General features: G+C 43.4%; 1 pseudogene across 1 annotated transcript; it reads left to right on the top strand.

The window, feature by feature from the left end:
* The first annotated feature begins 257 nt into the window (after positions 1-257).
* On the top strand, positions 258-7,342 carry LOC100278894 (uncharacterized; annotated as a pseudogene). The gene is made up of 3 exons (NR_169049.1): positions 258-330; positions 1,318-1,487; positions 6,918-7,342. The product of NR_169049.1 is annotated as an uncharacterized protein (transcript).
* The last annotated feature ends 9,661 nt before the right edge of the window (positions 7,343-17,003 follow it).

The following is a 17,003-nucleotide window of genomic DNA, read 5'->3' as shown; positions in this document are numbered from 1 at the left end:
CTTACTAAAATACAATAAACTGTAAAAAATGGCATCATTTGATGCTGCCAAAAAGGTGCTACACATTGCGACGATGAGGGCAAATCAAATTCCTTGGTGAAATATCCAGTCCAAATCCCATTTGATACCGCAAAAAAAACTAATACATGGCAGGGAGAGAGGGATGTGCATTTACTTCTCCGATATTTCAGCACACCGAACCTTTCGCCTCTCTTCCCCACCCTCATACCAGGCGGCTGCAAGATCCGGTGACCTCCACACGACAGTTTCATCATTAGACCAAGATGCCTCCACGGAAGAGATCCACACGGCTCACCCAAAAATTCGAAGGTAATAATTTATCTGTGCATCTCTGTTTGTTAGTTCGTGAGCAACACTCACTGTGTCTAGGTTTGGGATGCCCCCGCCACACCTTGAGAGGCCACAAGCCGCACAGCCGTAGCCATCTTCCCTTGTCTGCGTCTCCACTTGTCGAGTTCCCCACCTTCCCGCCTGCCCCACCTCCTCCTGTTCTCTGTCCACGCGGATGACTCGCCCGGTGCGCCTCCGATCTCTTCCACGCCGACTTCGGGCTCCGGTTGGCCACTCGCTCGGTGCGCCCGCGCTCACCGCTCCCCCCCCCTACGGGCTCCCAAGAAAAGGGAAGATGCTATCTCAGGCTTGCTGAATTTGGTAATACCTCTGGGCCTCATTGCTGCTATAGGGACAGGGAGAGCATGCTCACTGTTAAGATGTTGCTATCTTGGTACTGTCTCTGGGCTTGCTGACTCTAGTTATTTTAGTATCTAGCTGCTAGCGTGCTACCATGGTATGATCTGTTAAGATGTTGCTTGTGTGGCTATTGTTCCTTGCATTTCCTGCTAATAAGGTTGCTTGTATTATGTTTTCTATTGGGTGATCTAGATACACATACATCATGATATTTTCATTTATCACCAATTGCAAATGCTTTTAATCTGAATTTTCAGGAATGATTGCTAAAATGAACGATAGGTTATGGTGTAACGAGCATATCTGTAGTGATACATCAAATGGCCATACAAATTTATATACCCAGTAAATCCTTTGTGAAACCATGTACGATGCTTATTTAACATTGGGTGGTGTTAATCGAAGCTTATAAGTTTATAATATTGGCTGTAGAACTCTATCCATCTATATATAAATTTTCGGACCAGGCAAGAAATTGACACAAGATATGATGTGTCGAATAAATTAGATGCATCACAATATCTTCTTTATTGTGTTCGAAACCTATTTTTTAGCAATTACTGGGATACCTGCTAATCAAGTGAGGACTACATTGCCTATTTTTAGAAATTGACACAAGATATGAAGCGCCAAATGAGGTATAGACTGAAACAGAACTACAGAAGTACTTCAATGGGATATCTGCAAATCAAGTGTGGACTACATCGCCTATTTCAAGCATGTCTGACAATGACTGGAGAAAGTTGGTGGAGAAGTTGTCTACCCCAAATCACAAGGTACTTGCCATTGACCATTCTATAAATTACACAGGTTTCTTTGATCTGTTGCATATATAGTATTAGGTTAGCCTGCTAGCTGATGCAAATCTTTGATCTAGAAAACAACAAGCTATATTGTTTGGAGCTATATCTGTAAAACAACAACCTTTGATCACTATGGAGCTTTTCTTGACATGTTTCTTTGATCTGAAAAACAAAAAGTTATACATATATTTGTTACACAGTCAAATAAGCATTGCATGGGCGATAGTTTTGTTTGGCTAGCCAAAAATAATGGAAAAGGGAAATATAATGTGACAGGTGCCTATTTTGGGTAAAATGTTAGTCTATACATGCTAAACAGGACTTTGCCAGTGATATCGTCATCGCTACTATGTGCCCTCACTCTTTCACAGTCCATCATATGTTCATAAATCAAGGGCAGACCATCAAAGATTAAGAGCCTCTAGGGTCTTGTCCTCCGTTCCCAAGTTCTTATTCCTTATTTTTTCTCTGCAATTTCTCTTTTGTAAGCCTGCAACTATTCTTTAAATTTGTTGCTCTCTTCAAAGTTTACCTTTCTCTTCAAAGCTTTCTCCTATCGGAAGCAACTGTCTAGCTTGATTTTAAGGTCTATGCACCCTTCGAACAACTTTTATAAGAAAACGGCACACCAAAATTGAATTTATATTGAAAATAATGGCCACATATATGTATGGAAAATGTTTGTATTATGTCTTGCTTATTAAATCTGTTGGCATGTCATGTCTATTTATTTATAGCTTCACGATCCTTTGCTTGTTATTATGTGTTGCTTTGTTTGATCGACCACTCTTGTTACATGTACTTATACATTCCTCTTAGTGTTTCTCAAAGAAATCTACTAAGTATCTGGGTGGTATTCACGTTTAGAGCAGTGTGGCATGATCTAGAATGGTGGCTTCTTCATAACCCTCACTACACGACGGTTCACTTACAGCGACCTACGGTTGGTTGCTAAAACGGCCTTCAGCGACCTACGGTTGGTCGCTAAAAACTTTTAGCGACCCATAAGGATGGTCGCTGTAAGTGCCGTCGCTAAAGGCTTTAGCGACCGACATATTTTTAGCGACCGACCGTCCGTTGCTAATATTGTATATTTAGCGACCAACCGTGAGTTGTTGTACTATAGATTTAGCAACCAATCGTGAGACGTTATACTATACATTTAGCAACCAACAAAAAGTTTCCCCTAGTTATAGTCGTTAATAATGATAATATACCATTAATTAGCATTAAACAACTGTTATATATAATCACATAGATATACAAATTTAATTAGTATTGCACAATAATAGATCCACATCACATAAACCATCAACAAGCACCACAACAAAATCATTCACAAAACCTACATATGTTATTATGTTTTGCACATATTTGCAAACACTTTACAAAATCATTCACAAAAGCACTCCAACTTCTTGTGTATCCTCTTGTTTTAAGGCACAAGCTTGTAGGGGTTGTGATGTCGCCACTTGATGCTAACAAGACATTTCCTTCACCAAAGCCATCTTCAACACTTCGCCCATAAAAAAAGATCAATTCTCTTTTTCAATTGTCTGTCTGCAAGACAAGTGATAATTGCAATAAGTAACATGATATGTTAACCAGAAGGTATGCTAGCACCAGAAACGACCAAAGAAGATGGTATGCTATGAAAGATATTATGAAGAAGACATTCGCCCGGCTCAACAAGGAATCGCTCCCCTAGTTTTCAATCAAAATCACTTACTCGAGCAATTGCTGATGGCGACGACGACATATAAGTTCTAGTTTACAACGAACAATTTAAAATTAAGCAACAATGATAATATATTCTGATGATATTGATCATTGCCAGATGATATTGACGCAACAGCAAAAAATGAAGGAACCTCAGTAGTGCAGTTTCAAGTGAGGCAGATAAAAAATTTGATGCTGTCATCCGATGTTAAATAACAACAAGACACCACGGAGAAATCCACAAAGAGCAGTGTGCATAATCCACTCTGGACGAACCACATTACCCAAATCGCTAGTTTCTGCGGTTGCGGTCTGATCCTCACGGGTTTCAAACGGTAATTATCTCAATTCACCGGCAGCAGCGTGTCGGACGCGGACACGGATCAGATCGGGAAAGATTGAGAAAGCAAGAGAGCAGGAAGCAGAGGCGAGAGAAAATCGTCAGCCTGCGCGCACCTCAGTGCCACCACAATCGCGGGGATGGTTGTAACTGCAGCGGTCCCCGAAGCCGCAGGCGCCCGTGCAGAGGTAGTAGCCATAGTCCGCCTCGCCAGGCCGCTCCGGTAGCCGTGCGTTCGCCTCCTGCCCCGCCCCCAGCTCCCCGTCCTCCCCTTCCCCACCGCCGTCCAGCCCCCGCCTAAGCACCGGCCCTACAAAAGCCACACGTTCTCGTACCACGCGGTTACATCGGGAAGCCACCAGAGATCCGCGCGGCCGTACGCCCGGCCGGAGATCTGAACGAAACAAAAAAACGTTAAGCAGGCAGCACCTTCGAGGCCGGTGCCCGGGCTTGCAGTGCCACCCTCTCCTCCTGCTGCTACAGTGGCGACGGCCTGCTCGGCGTGCGGTGGCTCCGTGGCGTCGCGGGGGCGGGGAGGGAACAGGGAAGCTCGGCGATCGGTCGGGCGATCGGAGTGGGAGGAGGAGATCGGGGGGCCTGGGGCGGTAGAGAGAGAAGAGAGAGAAAGGGCGAGGGAGAAGGAGTGGCGGCGGCTTGGGAGAGGGAGTAGGGTAGTGGCGGCTAGGGTTGGGGGCATGTCCGGTTTTATGGGCCCTGGTGGGCCGGCTAGATTAGGTTAGGTTAGTTTTTTTATTTCTTTTCTAATTCCTCTAATTTCAAAATATAATTTTAAATAACCATAAAATTTATAACAATTAACTAAAAACTATTTATAAATAAAATATTTATTTTTGGGACTAATAATTATATTATTAATTTACTAGGATTTTCATTGAACAAGAAATGTTTATTAAATATCCAAAAAATCAATTATAAGCAATCAAAAATCATTCAAAGGTAAATAAATAACAAGCACTTTTTTTAAATTACTCAAAAATTCATAAAAAGCTAGAAAACTGTTCACCCCTTGTTTATAAACCTTTGTCTCCCTAGAAAACATTCACTTGTGATCCATGATTTATCCATACTCTTTATGTAGGATTTGAAATGACTTTCAACTCGAATCTAATATCATATAAGCACAAAGAACATAGTTGAATACTATAGTCATGTCCATACATAAACAAACCATGAAATAAACATACAAGCAATATAAAAAAAGAAATAAATCACCACGCAATTTAGCGATCAATGTTTACTTGTTTTAATTAATTTTTAGTCACTAACATCTATAGGTACGTTCAGGCTATAAGATTTGATAGTTATCCTTGCTCTATAGCGACCCACCGCTAGTCCCCGACGACATCTATAGCGACCAACCATAAGTTGTTAAATTTCTAAATTTTAGCGACCAATCGACCGTTGCTACAAAAAGATTTAGCGACTGACCGTCAGTCCCTAACCTTTAGCAACCAACAGTTGGTACCTAATAAGGGTCACTAAAGATCAACCGTCGTGTAGTGCTTGTCGCTGCTTCTCCCCTATCCTTCATCGCCGCTATCACCCTTGCCAACGTCGCTGCCACCCATGTCACTGCCATCGTTGTTACCGCCCTTGTTGTTGTTGTCACCGCTGCAACCCTTGCTGTTGTTGTCACCGTTGCGACCCTCGCCACCATCGCCGTTGCCATCCTTGCCGTCGTCGTCCTCATCGTAGTCATCCTCATCTTCCTCCTCCTCCTCCTTGTCCGAGTCGGCGAGCCCGGGCCACTCAATGGCCCTAATGAACACCCGCTTGGCCTAGGATAGACCCTCTGAGTCAGAGTCCAAGGTTGGTGGGGGAGTGGGAGGAGGAGTCTAGTTGGAGACAGAGTCCGAGGACTCCTCCTCAGAGTACTTCGAGTCCCTAAAAGACTCGGAGCGAGGTGTTGGCTCTCGCTTCCTCTTGTTTGGGCCGACATGTCGTCAAGGAGAGCGAATTTCCTCTTCAACAAAAGACGAAAGAAGTTTTTGAAGTAAGAAGAAATGCAGGTGTGGGGATGGAAACCCCCGGGGCCTTTCTTATTTATTAAGGAGAGGTGCCCCTTCATATTCATCGTACATACACAATATCATTATTTCAACAACGTCATCAAAGAGGCATCTCGATTTCCATGGAACAACACATTTCTTGCCAACATGGCCTCAAGGGTCAGTTTATGTCGCTCTATCAACTCAAGGTAATTGTTTATGGAAAAGACGGTCAAACACCCATTAGGCACACCCATTAAGTGCACAAGATTCCTCAAAAAACCCCATCAATAAAAAACACTGTTTGTATCAAATAAAACTCTGTGGAACTAGGTAACATATGTCACACCTAGTTTTAGAAGGCAAACCAAATACGAACTATGTATGTTCCATGACCAGAAGTCACGTACATAGGGATTACATAAATGTCATCATTGCGCAGTGCTCGAATAACATAACATAAAGGGTATTTAACTTATTACAAACTGATGTTGAAGACATCCACATAGTCATTGACTTCACAATTATCAAAGTGCTAAAACAAAACATAGCTAAGATAAAGGCCTTCCAAAGGCAATTGACTTGGGGATTATGCTAATCATACTCTAGAACTCCTTGAAGTATTGAAACTCCTAGAAATCTGTCTTATTGCCTTTGTATTCTCCTAAGCATTGGTTATAGTGGGGACAACCTGGTGTTTTGTTTGAAAGCATGGGTGGGTACACATCAACGTACTCAGCAAGTGCCCCGTTTGGCTGAAGTGGACTAGCTTTATGTGGAGTTAGGCTAAAAGCGGATTGCTTTTACTTCATCAAGTTTTAGTCATTAGTATAAGCCAAGTTTTATAATAAATTCCAAGTTATTATTCCAATGGACATCTCCTTATAGATGAAATATCAGAGTATATAATCATGATCATCATAATTAAATCCAACATCGTAAATGTATCCAGTGTATCTCTATTCAAAGGAGCTCCCAAGGCTGCTCTTAAACTATGAGCACGACCGATATATTAGTTTCTAACCCTTTGTACATGTCACACACTTTACCCATGAGCTGTGATCCCCTTTCCACCTAGGGAGCATGACTCCCTATTGATCACTTCCAAGGTGAACTGGCAGGGTCTCACTACATAGCCTTTACAAAGATTTCTTGAAGGTATAGCCACCCGTTAGGTCAAAAAAAACAAAAAATGACTCAATGTTGCCTAGAATCTGGAATTACTAAAAAATCAGTAATGTTTAAGAAAACACAGAGAATGTCTGAAAACAAAATTGATTTAATATTTCCCTGAAAATGACTTAATGTTTCCTTGAAAATGACAATGTTTACTAGGTGAAGGGAGCCGAGCCGCGCGGGCATGAATGGGAGCCGAGCGGGCGTGAAGGGAGCTGTTGGGACCATGCTTCGTCGCCGTAGGTCCTGCAGGAAGAAACAGCTTCGGCTGAAGCTGTCCGCATGTGATGACCGAAGGTTCCTCTCCATGAAGATTCAGAATTACAAACCGACTTAAAAATAGAATGACCGTTTAGTCCATAAATGTTTGAGTCGTTGTTGTAAACTTTTATGAGGGACATGATTGTAATTCCTCACAGGCTGTGTCTTGTGCCTATAAATAGTGAACAGTACTCCTTTACTATTCACGAATTCCTGTAATTGCAATCGCGCCAATCGGGAATTAATCTTTGTCAAGGCAGAGGTATAAATGTATTTAGTACTTGAATACATTAAATGGAGATAATATAAAAGTGATGTTGTTCATTTATAATTTATTTGTCTTTAATGCTTCATATTTCGTATTATTTTATATAATCTACTAGAATTCAATTACGAAGATTTAACCTTCGTAATTGTATCGTTTTTAACCTTCGTCCGAAGTTCATTAATCCTTAAAGGAATAATGCTTCATTGGACGAAGGGCATTAACATTTAACATTTTATGTTGCCTTGTTCTTAATTCATAGCATTTGAGAACGAGTCTCCAACATTGGCGCTCACCTCTGGTGAACTCACTTTCACTTTTCTGAGCTAATGGCTTCGTTCAATATTCAAGCTGGAGCTGCTTCGGTTCCGAAGCTGGTACTCCCGATAACGGGCGGTTCATGTTCAGAACCAGCCAACAAGAAACAGAAGAAGGAAGCACAGAGAAGGGTACAACATGTCGGGGTGCAAGGACCCTTCGTCAAGTCAAGATGGTTTCACATTCCTATTACCTTTTCCCAAGAGGACCTTCAACTCAAGGATTACCCACACAATGATGCTATGGTTATCTCTTGTGTTATCAAAGGATTTCTGGTCCACAATGTTTTGGTTGATACAGGCAGTGCAGCTGATATCATATTTGCTAAGGCCTTTAGACAGATGCAAAAGCCCGAAGATAAAATTCTTGATGCCACACATCCCCTCTGCGGCTTCGGAGGAAGGCAGATTGTAGCACTTGGCAAAATCTCAATGTCAGTGGCCTTCGGATTCATCAACAACACAAGGACTGAGCAAGTTATGTTTGATATTGTTGACATGGAGTACCCTTAAATGCAATCATTGGTCGTGGTACTCTTAATGCCTTCGAAGCAATTCTGCATCCAGCTTATCTTTGCATGAAGATACCTTCGGACCAAGGGCCCATTGCTATTCATGGAAGTCAAGAAGCTGCCAGAAAGGCCGAAGGAAATTGGACAGACTCAAAAGCAATCCATAATATAGATGGAACTAAAGCTTGTGAGCAGTACAAGTTCAGAAGGGAAAAAGCTGCTTCGGCTGACCAGCCAAAACCCATGCTCTTGTGTGAGGATATAGCAGAGCAGAAGGTGCTATTGGTATCTCAATTGTCCGAAGAGCAGGAGAAAACCTTGATAAGGTTTTTGTTCAACAATAAAGATGTTTTTGCTTGGTCAGCTAATGATCTTTGCGGAGTTAACAGGGATGTTATTGAGCACTCGCTCAATGTTGATCCATCCTTCAGACCCAGGAAGCAGAGGCTTTGGAAGATGTCTGATGATAAGGCCGAAGGTGCTCGGAATGAAGTGAAACGACTCCTCAGTGCCGGAGTTATTAGAGAGGTAAAATACCCAGAGTGGTTGGCTAACACTGTTATGGTGAAGAAGGCCAATGGTAAATGGAGAATGTGCATCGATTTTACTGATCTCAATAAGGCCTGTCCGAAGGATGAGTTCCCATTGCAAGGATAGATTCTCTAGTCGATGCAGCAGCTTCATCAGAACTTATGAGTTTGCTGGATTGCTATTCAGGCTATCATCAAATCTGGATGAAGAAGGAGGATGAACCAAAAACCAGCTTCATAACCCCTAGTGGGACATACTGTTAGCTTCGGATGCCTGAAGGGCTTAAGAATGCTGGAGGAAGCTTCAGCAGAATGACAGCAAAGGTTCTCCATTCTCAGATAGGCAGGAATGTACTAACTTATGTTGATGATATCATTGTAAAGAGCACGAAGCAGGATAACCACATTGCTGATTTACAAGAGACCTTTGCTAATTTTAGACAGGCTGGTCTAAAGTTGAATCCAGAAAAATGTGTCTTCGGAGTAAAGAAGGGGAAATTTCTTGGTTGCTTAGTTTCAACAAAGGGAATTGAGGCCAACCCAAGTAAAATCGAAGCTATACTTCGAATGGAGCCACCAAGTACAAAAAAGGGGGCTCAAAGATTGATAGGAAGGCTGGCATCTCTCAATAGATTCATATCCAGATCAGCAGAAAGAAACTTACCATTCTTCGAAGTGCTGAAGTCAGCCGAAGTCTTTCAATGGGGACCAATCCAGCAGAATGCCTTTGAAGAGCTGAAACAGTATTTGATAGATCTGACAACACTAACTCCACCTACGCCAGGGGCTCCTTTGTTATTATATGTGGCAGCTTCACACTCAGCGGTAAGTGCAGCACTTGTTCAGGAGAAGCTTGAAGGCCAAGTTAAGAGGCAGGCCCCAATATATTTTGTATCCGAGGTTCTTAGTTTGTCAAAGAAAAATTATACAGAGTTGGAGAAGGTACTGTATGCTGTCTTGATGGCCTCCAGGAAGCTTCGGCATTATTTTCAAGCTTACAACATAATTGTTCCTTCTTCACAACCTCTGAAGGATATTATGAGAAACCGAGAAGCTACTGGAAGGATTGGAAAATGGGCTGCAGAGCTCAATGAATTTTGTATTGAATATGTTCATAGATCTTCGATTCAGTCCCAGTCGTTAGCAGACTTCATTGCTGACTGGACGCCAGGGGCTCAGGAGGAAGAAACAAATAAAGACGCCGAAGCATGGACAGTGTTTTGCGATGGGTCTTGGGGAACCTTCGGAGCGGGAGCGGCTGCTGTGTTGGTTTCACCTTCCAAAGTTAAAACTTGTTATGCGGCAAAACTTGATTTTAGTTGCACAAATAACATCGCCGAGTATGAAGCTCTGCTTTTGGGTCTTCGGAAATTAAAGGCAATGGGAATCAGAAGGGCCATCCTTAAAACTGATTCCCAAGTTATTTCTGGTCATATTGACAAAAGTTACAAAGCAAGAGACCCGAAGCTTGAAAAGTATCTAGATACAGTCCGAAGGATTGAGGCTTCCTTCGAAGGTTTCTCTGTCAAAAATATTCCTCGTGGAGAAAATGAATACGCTGATCTATTGGCTAAGTCAGTAGCCCAGGGGCTGCCTGTACCTTCGGAAGTATTTTTTGAAACAATAAAAGCACCTTCGGTCGAGCTTCTTGAAAGAGCAATCCTTAACATATCCCATGTTTATAGTGAAGATTGGAGAACTGAGATAATCTCTTTCCTTCAGGGTAATTTTCTTTCAGATGACGAAGCTTATAACAGGAGAATAGAAGCAAGAGCTCGACCATATGTTATAATAGAAGGGGAGTTATACAAGCGCGGGGTCTGTTCCCCATTGCTCAAGTGCTTATCCAGATCCGAAGGTATAGAATTAATGAAGGACATACATGCAGGTCTGTGTGGATCTCACATTGGATCTAGGCCTTTGCTTGGAAAGGTTTTTCGCCTAGTATTTTATTGGCCAAAGGCAGCTTCGGACGCAGCGGATTTAGTCCAAAAGTGCGAAGGTTGTCAGAAATGTGCAAGAGATCAAAAACAACCTTCGTCTTTAACTCAGTTAATACAACCCACTTGGCCGTTGCAAAGGTGGGGTCTGGATTTGCTAGGTCCATTACCACCAGCACAGGGGAACTTAAGATACGTGGTGGTAGCAGTGGAATATTTTTCCAAATGGATTGAGGCGAAGCCCTTAGCCACAATAACTTCGTTTACTATTCAAAAGTTTTTCTGGCAAAACATTGTTTGTCGCTTCGGAGTGCCGAAGGCTATCACTGTGGATAATGGGACACAGTTTGATTCTGAAGCCTTCAGAGAATTTTGTAATCAAATCGGCACGAAGATCCATTTTGCATCAGTCCGACACCTAGAATCAAATGGACTTGTTGAAAGAGCCAATGGGATCATAATGACAGGAATAATGAAGTCAATCTTCAATCAGCCGAGGGGAAAGTGGCCAGACGAGTTAATCAAAGTGGTGTGGAGTCATAACACAACCATCTCAAGATCAACAGGCTTTACACCCTTCAAACTGTTGTTTGGTGACGAAGCAATAACCCCAGAAGAGGCTAAAACAGGATCAATAAGGACAGTAGCTTCGGCAGAGGGCGAACACGAAGCTGATTGCTCCGTAGAAAAAGATGCTATTGAAGGGATCAGACTCCAAGCTGTGGAAAACATCAATAAATATCAAGCTGAAACAATAAAATGGCGTGATAGAAAGGTCAAGTTGAAGAACATTGAACCAGGACACCTGGTACTTCGAAGAGTAGCTAACCCTGAAACAGTAGGCAAATTACAGCTGAAGTGGGAAGGCCCCTTTTTGGTAGTATCTTCGTCAAGACCTGGTTCCTACAGGTTGAAGGACTTGGACGGCAATGACATTCCTAGATCGTGGAATGCGGATGAGCTTCGGAGATATTATGTTTAGTTTGATGTAATTTTTTATATTCTTTTTTGTGGCACCCTTTTCCTTTCTAAAGGGGGACAAAGGTTTTTAATGGGGCCACAACATGTAATTTTTCTTTTCCTTATTTCAATTCTATAAGAGCGATATCCCCCAAAAATGTAAATGTAAAAGCTGAGAACGCACCCTCGAGTGCAAAGAGAAAGAAAAGAAAACAGGGAGAAGCTCAAAAGTCGTTCCTAAGGGAATGCAAAGCTTACAGCGAAAAATAAATGCTGATTCCGCCGAAAGTAAAAGGCGAAGAAGCTCCTAAGGGAGGCTTACAGCGAAAAATAAACGCTGATTCCGCCGAAAGTAAAAGGCGAAGAAGCTCCTAAGGGAGGCTTACAGCGAAAAGTCAACGCTGATACACCGAAAAGTAAACGGTGAAGCCGAAAAGTAAACGGCAAAAAGATTTTTATCATTCTTGAGAGGACGAAGGACTGTGCTTATGGTTTTTTGAGCATGTGTCCTAATATTCATTTGCACATAACATATCATCATGTCATTTGCATTCATGAACATCCATTTAGACATATATAGAATCATCATCATGCTACACAAAAAAGATAGGTGCTTCAGAAAAAAAGAGAGGGGAAAAAGATTCGAAGGAAAAATTTTCTATGCTTCGTTGTGTACGAAAAGAAGGGAAGGTGTTTTTCGCCTTCGGCTCAAAAGAGAAGTTTCGTCCACAGCAAAGCAGACTGGATGCGATTAAAGAAGACAGAATATATTACAAGGTATGAACAAATTTACATAAGTTACTCCATATCTATATTACAAAAGTTTCTCCAAGAATTTTTGCAGGAAAGCACATTATAAGCAATTTTAAGCTTCAGCTAAGGCTTCGTCTTCAGTTTTGTCAAACTTCAGCACTGTCAATCTTCAGCTTCGTCATCCTGTATATATCAAACAACACAGTAAGAAAGGTACAAATTTCAAAGGAGAAGGTAAAAGTAACAAACATAAGTTTTTTACCGGCTTAAGATGGCTTCGAGCTTCGTCGCCTGCCATTTTCCGCCCGCCATTTACCCAGATCTGGGTCATGAATCTATTTCTGATGCTTCTGGCTAAGCTTGGGATATCTAACAAATCTGAAGCTGATAGGCTGAAGTTTGGTCTGTTCACAGTGTTTCCATGTGTGCAGCCAGCCTTCAAAAAAGCAGCAGCTGTGCCCCGAGAAGCTACCAGGGCGCAGAAGTCAGCGTGCCCATCAATAACTTCGTCAAGGGCATCAACTTCGCCTTCAATATGTTCTAATGTTCTTGGCAAGTTTTCAGCTGAAAAGGTGTAAATTTCGAAGAGCTAGCTCCGACAGAGTGAAACACGTCCTTCAGCCGCTGCACACATCGGATGCCGAAGTTTAAGCATTTCTCCTGAAGTTCTGTAAAGGATTTCTGCAGATTTGAGTATTTATCCACTTCAGTCTTCAGGCTTGCTTCAAAATATTTCTTTTCTTGCTCGAATTTTTCTGATTGACGGAGCAATTCATTCTTTAATTTGTCATTTTCAGTTTGGACTTCAGCCAAAGAGCCCTCCATGGTCTGAATAATAAAATCCTTCTTTTCTAGTGCACCTTCGTGCTCTTTGACCATGATTTCAAGATCTTGAATTGCGAAGTCTTTCTTTTTCAGATTGGCTTCATGATTTTCAACTTTTTCAGTCAAATCTTGAATGACGGTTTTGTTTTTCTCTTCCTCCAGATCTTGTTGCATCTTCAGAACCTTGCTTAATAATATGCTCTGTCGAAATGATCTTCGTCAGAACACGACACAAAAGTTAATAATAATAGTAATAAAATAACAAAAATATTTGTTACCTTGAAGTTAGCATAAAGCAAGCTTCCGGCGATGTGGTGTCGTTGATAACGACACAAGTCCACTTCTAGCTTCGGCAAGCCAATGCTTTTGGAAAGGGTTCTAACAATTTTGGCTTCGGCGCGGTTCCGAAGGCATCTTGATTTCCCTTCGTTGACCCCACCAAAAAGCATATCCCCTGATTTGTATCCGCAGGATGTGGCATATTTTTTCAACTCCTCTTTTTCGGCGTCTGTTAATTCTTGTCCGAGCAAATCTTGAAAGTTAAAATCTTCTTCTTCTGAAATTTGATCAATTTGCTCTTTCCCCTTCTCAGTTGCCGTATTCACTGTAGCCACGGTAGCTTCCTTTTTAGCCATTTTCAGCAGTATGTTGTCAATAACCTCAAGTGTGGTTTCTAGGTTCGACTCTTCGGTGGCCCCAGCTTCGGCCCCGGTAGCTTCGGCTTCGCCAGATTCAGCTTCAGCAGTTTTCATTTCAGTAGCTTCGGCTTCGGCAGTTTCAGCAAAAACAATTTTTGACACCGTTGCCGGTGGCGGCGTCTGATGGATCACATCTGTTACTTGAATAATTCTCCGCTTTTTGGCTTCGCAGGACTTTCTACTGCCGAAACTGCCTTGTCCTTCTGAAAAAACTTCGTCAGTTCCAGTGCCAGCGGACTTAGCCTGAAAGGCAAAGGTTCAGTCATTACCTTCATAATTTCTTCTACTTCAATAGCAGAAGGAGAAGCAGGAGTGTCTTCTTCTTGGACCGGCGTTTCCGGCTCTGGGGATGCACTTTTTCTCTTTTTTGCCGTAGGCACCTTCGGCTCAGGATTTAACTCTTCAGCGCTAATGTTATCAGAATCTTTCTTTTTCTTTTTTGCTGCCTTGACGACTTCTTCGTCAGTAGTGCTAGCAATCCTTTTTCGCTTCGGGCCCCCAGCATCTCCGCCTAGACGACCGTAGTCAGCATATTCAAATCCTATGACATCAAGTACTCTGTTCAGCCTTCGTTTCGGCCGAGTGCCGAAGGCCGCTGTCATCAGTTGGTCCTCTTTTTTAGAGTAATTCCCAAGAATTTCATTGCTCATTATTTCAATTGTATCAAGCCATTCTTGGCAGGGCACTTTAAAATATTTCTTAAACTTATAATGGTAGGGCAGTCGGACGAGTTCCCCCGTTTTCTTTTCCCCTTTAAGCATCGGCATTGTCCACTCTTTCATAGTTGGAAAAACCCTGAAGGCCAGGAATTCTTGCACTAAATCTCTAGTGCCAATATGTTCTGCAATAATTTTGAATTCGCCCAGTGCAGCCCAAGTTGGACCTTCTACTTCCATTCTGCATCGGGGTCTTGTTTCTCCGAAGGTTAGTTCAAGAGGGCTCTGAACCAGCTTTTCTTTGTCTTCGTCAACTTTGACATAAAACCATTCTGATTTCCAGCCTGCCGGCCATTTGCTTCGGTAGCTGATCACGGGAAACTTCGTGGTTTTCCGATAAGCAAAGTTATAGTACCAAAATTTTCATGCAATCCATCTTTTCTGGCTTTTGTTTGGTAATGCAGCTCATGAACTCGACAGAAGCTGTCGGCAAATGGCTCCACCGCCTGGCTTCGGAGAGCCCAGATATAGACGCTGAGCCTGACAATCGCGTTGGGCGTCAGTTGGTGAAAATAGATGCCAAATCTTTGTAGCACGTCAGAGATCATCCTATTTAAGGGAAATCTTAACCCAGCCTTTAGGAAGCTCTTGAAAATGACTATTTCATCCTTTTCTGGCTTCGGGGTAGTTTCTTCCCCCCCGAAGCGAAGTAGCTTCTTCTCATTCTCACTGAAGTAACCCGACTTCACCATCTTGGAGAGATCAGCCTTAGAGACAGTCGACTTTCCGAAGTCCAAGTGGCTGGGCTTGCTTGGCACGGCAATATGGTAATCATCATCGGGATCATCTTCCTCAATATTTCCTTCTTCTGCTTCGGCAGCAACTTGTTCTGTCTCGGCAACAGTCTGCTCTGTCTCGGCAGTACGGATTCCTTCCGAGGTCACCAGTCCAGATCGTTGCATCGCTTCGGAGATGGGAACACTCTCCGATCCTTCAGCTTCGCCTCCCTCACGCTCAACCCTAGCGGTAGAGCGCACTCTGGCCATTTAATTCTAAATTTTTTGGGAACTAAAAACTTTTTCTTCCGAAGTTTTTTCTTCTGACGAAGTAGGCTTTAGACTGGAAGCTTCGTTTGATTGCGAGAGTCAAGCTTCGGCTATGGTTAAAAATTTTGGCAGCAAAACAGTGCAATAGCAATGAATGCTGTGGTGACTTCACACCTACCCATCTGTTTATATAGTGCTGCAGGTAAGAAGGTGAATCGTCAGGATTTTTACACCAGGCGAACAGCTGCTTACACCCGCTGCAGGGTGGGACCGCTACGCGCTCGGAAACTGAATCTGTTGGGGACCATAATTAGGGGTACCCTCAAGACTCCTAATTCTCAGCTGGTAACCCCCATCAGCATAAAGCTGCTAAGGCCTGATGGGTGCGATTAAGCCAGGGATCAGTCCATTCGAGCGACTCGATCACGCCTCGCCCGAGCCTAGCCTCGGACAAGGGCAGCCGACCCCGGAGGATTTCCATCTCGCCCGGGCCCCCCCCCCCTCCGACGGCGAACATATCTCCGGCTCGCCCGAGGCCCTGCCTTCGCTAAGAAGCAACCCTGACTAAATCGCCGCACCGACAGACCAAGTCGCAGGAGCATTTAATGCAAAGGTGGCCTGACACCCTTATCCTGGCATGCGCCCCTCGGCAGAGCCCAAGTGACCGCCGTCACTTCGCCGCTCCACTGACCGGCCTGACAGAAGGACAGCGCCGCCTGCGCCGCGCCGACTGCAGTGCCACTTGACAGAGTGAGGCTGACAGGCAGTCAGGTCCTGCAGAAGGCACCATAGGAAACTCCGCTCCGCCCGACCCAGGGCTCGGACTCGGGCTAAGTCCAGGAAGTGTAACACCCCAGGTGTTACCTTGGCTAGAGCCCACCTTGGCACTAGAAGCTGTGGTCACCTGTGCTAGAGGCTTAGGGCAACACTTGAGAACTTGGTGATCATGTGCTAATCAAGATGCCAATGACATAAGAAGCTTTTCTCTAATCCTTGCACACTTACTACCTTGGATAAGGGGGGGGAGAGGAACCCTAGACCTCTCCTAAACCCTATCTCCCAAAACCCTAGGTAAGGGGGGGGGGGGGAAAGAAAGTGAGCAAGTGTGCAAAGCATGTGTAACTTTTACCCAAACCTTAACTAACCTTGTAACCATCAATTAGGGGAGGGAAATATTGCAAAAAGACCCCTGGAGAAACCCCAATTCAAATCTCCAAGTGGAGAGAGAGCTAGAGCTCTCTATTTCCCTCTAAGTCAAAATCTAACCCTAAGTTAAAGACCAGCCGTGTTCACCTTAAAAATGGCGCCAAAACCACTTGGGTTCTATACCAAAAATGTGGTATACCACCTAAGGCACCCCCTGGAAAAAGTGGACACCGAGACCTTGAAATTTGACAGCTCTTGACATCAGTTTTGTCGTTGTGTGGGCAGTGAGACAAGCCAGTTTTGGCGCCCGTCTATCTCCCGATCTAGGGCGTATCA

This window comes from Zea mays, chromosome 7 (genome assembly GCF_902167145.1).
Source record: "Zea mays cultivar B73 chromosome 7, Zm-B73-REFERENCE-NAM-5.0, whole genome shotgun sequence".
Taxonomy (NCBI): domain Eukaryota; kingdom Viridiplantae; phylum Streptophyta; class Magnoliopsida; order Poales; family Poaceae; genus Zea; species Zea mays.
This window is presented reverse-complemented; position numbering and strand designations above follow the sequence as displayed.